Below are 3,124 nucleotides of genomic sequence, written 5' to 3'. Positions count from 1 at the left end.
CTAATGTTAACATCCGAATAAATACTCTGTCAGAGCAGAAATGTAAAACGTAATAACTATCGCAACCAAAAACCGAAATAAAGTATTCGGCTAAATAGTTATCAATCACTGCTAGTTCACTAACGTAATCAACCCATATAATAAAGCTTTGCGGTCCATTTAATTTAAGGAGGATAGACCTCCAGAATTTGGCACGATTTGAAGTCATATATTTATTCAGAGTTACGTTAAATACTTCATTTTAGTTGGTAACATTTTTTAAATAGGATTTTAAACCCTCAAGCAAAGCGTTGTCTACCGAGGTTGCATTGCATTCCGTAGAACAGTTTCCTGCTTGTTTCCGGATAAACTGTAAGACCTTTCTGGTAATCCAAGGTTACGTAAGAGTTTTATTCGTCTTTGTAACAGGTACGAAATTGTCCATACATTCTGCCACAAAAGGTTCAAATGACTAAGCAGCGCATTTGCATCTGTGTTTGTACTCATAACACAAAAATATTGAAACAAAACATATATTTATCATTTATAGCTGCATTGTCATTCCTGTTCAAATCAATTACCGTGAAGATTTCGGAGTATATACGGTAGACAGGAAGTTTGAGGGCAACTAAATCGGCTTTGTAATCAAAAATTGTTTCAATTCCTGCGCAATAATCTAAAGTTGTGAATAAAAAAGAAGATGAAGACTAAAGTCATCTCTGGCGTTAACTTTACCAAACTTTATTTAAGTAGAATGACAGTGCCAAATCCACGAGAGCACCGCAAATAACCGTCGGAAAGTAAGATGATTTGAAAATTAGCGAGGTTCTATTTCTGAATCGAGCTGCATCTCACACTATAAAGATTCAGTGCAAGGTAAATTAGAAAAAAAAAGAGGAACTAAGGGCTCTAAAAAAATAACGCAACATCCCCGCCTGTGGAATATGTGTCACATCGGATTACGTTGCAAATAGGAGCTGTAAATTCACAATCAGTCATGGCACCATGTAAGGAGCTTTTCTGTTATACATGTTGCGTGTGTTAAATATGAAGATGCAGTATGAAAAAAAAAAACATGTTGGACTTGAATAAAAGGCTTTAGCATTAATGTTGATTACAGAAAACGGTTTATTCTTTATGTGTCAATTTAGACGTCGAGATTATGCCACAGGAAGAACATTTCAAAGTTTGTGGTTTGTTGCATCCCACGGGTATTGTACACTATCAGCAAGGGCGGGGTTGTATTGGAGACTACCTTTGGCGCCATTTCTTTCTAAATTCAGCATTACGGAAAAAAGCTTTTCACAAATATTACGGATACGTGGTGAGAAGTCTTCGTCGAAAAGGATCCGAGTGTAGGCCGTTTGTAGGCAGTTTGTAGAGGGAAGTTTGTAGGCATTTTGGAGGATGCTAGCTTTATTTAGAAAATACCTTAAATGTTACAGGTCTGGTATTACATTCTGCAAACAAACCGAAGCGATGACAGCGTTCTATTTTATTGCAAATTACAGACAAATTCGAATACAGCAGATTAGATATCTTAACAAGTAACAGCCCAAGGGATTCATTAGTAGGTCCCAGGAGCCCTGACGAACCCAAATTATTTCTGCGAGTTCGATATTCAATATTTTCATTCCGATCTCTAAGCTGACAGACACCCCTTCGGAAGAAAAAAATGCTGCCTTTAGACCAGCATTTTTTTCTTCCGAAGATTGCACTCGCCTGTCGAGATCATATACCTGCGAGAAATCCGACACTATTTGAACCAGATGGGTTTTGCAGTCATCAAGCCCAGCATCTAAGGTTCCTTCTCTATTTTATAAGGGTAAGATCCACTGCCATTACCGTTTGTCCAGCATAAATTTCCTTAAAAAAAGACCTGTGTATCGCGGCAAGGGTTAGGCTCAAGATCAAGACCTTTTTTTATCACGGCCAGGACTAGACCAACACCACCTAGAAGAAAGATGGCCTCCGCACACCGGCGTGACGTCAAGCAAGAGAGATCATTATGGAACTCGGTGTCACAGCGCCGGGATGTTGTAGGCACTCGCTCTCCCCAGCGATAAAAATCAAGTTTTCTCTCTCTCTCTCTCCCCAGCGATAACATGCGGATGGTCGGGCTATCGCCGCAGATCCTAAACTTCGACTATCGCAACACATGATGTGCAATAGATAATCCTTCTGAATTGGATTGCTCAAGCAAGAAACCATGCAGAGCTGATTGCCGCAATTTTTGTTTAAGTGCCATGCTTTGAAAGTTCATATGTGAGCATTTTCACCGAACGGTCCCGAAATGATTACCACAGATGGAAATATTTTCTTTAAATGTGTCCAGTATTAAGTAACCACGCTTGTATTATTATTCTTTCTGAGCTCAGTTAAACCATCAAACAAACATACAAGTTAACCATTAATGTGAAACAGAATGCGACTGAAACGTGTTCACTGTTTTGTGATGAAGAGGTAGGAAGCAGATTAAATTTATGGACGGCACGGGTGGTGACCAAAAACAGTAAATAAACTGTAAGAAATAAACGTTTAATGTGGCGAACTTGTGCCAAAAATAAAAGGGTACAAAAGATAAAAACAGCGTCGTGGGCGTCGAAGTCAGCGTAACGGCAGAGTCGAACGCTGGGGCGAGACCGACTCTGGCTCGCCACGTGAGGCCCCTTATGAACACGCGTGGGCTTCTGGAACAATCGGCATAGAAGGCTCGATGCATAGAACATTCGGGCCTGGAACAAGCCCAACATTATTCTCGAATTTTTCAGAACACTAAAGTGCAGAAATAAAGAAAAGACACGTCACTCCCAGGAATCGAACCCTAGCTTTCCGCGTGGGAGACAAGCGCGATAACCATTAGGCCACGCGCGCGCTGCCTACTTCGCCAACTGCGCGCGCGGCATTACTCCCCCCTTTAACAAGTGCATCGCCCCGATGCAGCACAGAGCAAAACAAAGCAAACAAAAAGAACGGTAAACTAAGGAGTCATTTGGAACACATAAGATCCACTGTCCCATCGAGCGTAGTACGGCTTCATGCGCACGACGTGGACGACTTCTGGTCGTGGAGGACGGCGTGATGAAGTTCGTGTTCCGTCAGGCATCACCTCGTAGTTCAGATCTCCGAGTCGACGAAGCACTTC

Source organism: Ixodes scapularis, unplaced genomic scaffold, assembly GCF_016920785.2.
Source record: "Ixodes scapularis isolate PalLabHiFi unplaced genomic scaffold, ASM1692078v2 PGA_scaffold12__126_contigs__length_90152505, whole genome shotgun sequence".
Taxonomy (NCBI): domain Eukaryota; kingdom Metazoa; phylum Arthropoda; class Arachnida; order Ixodida; family Ixodidae; genus Ixodes; species Ixodes scapularis.
The sequence above is the reverse complement of the archived record's forward strand: the minus strand, read 5'-3'. Positions refer to the sequence as shown.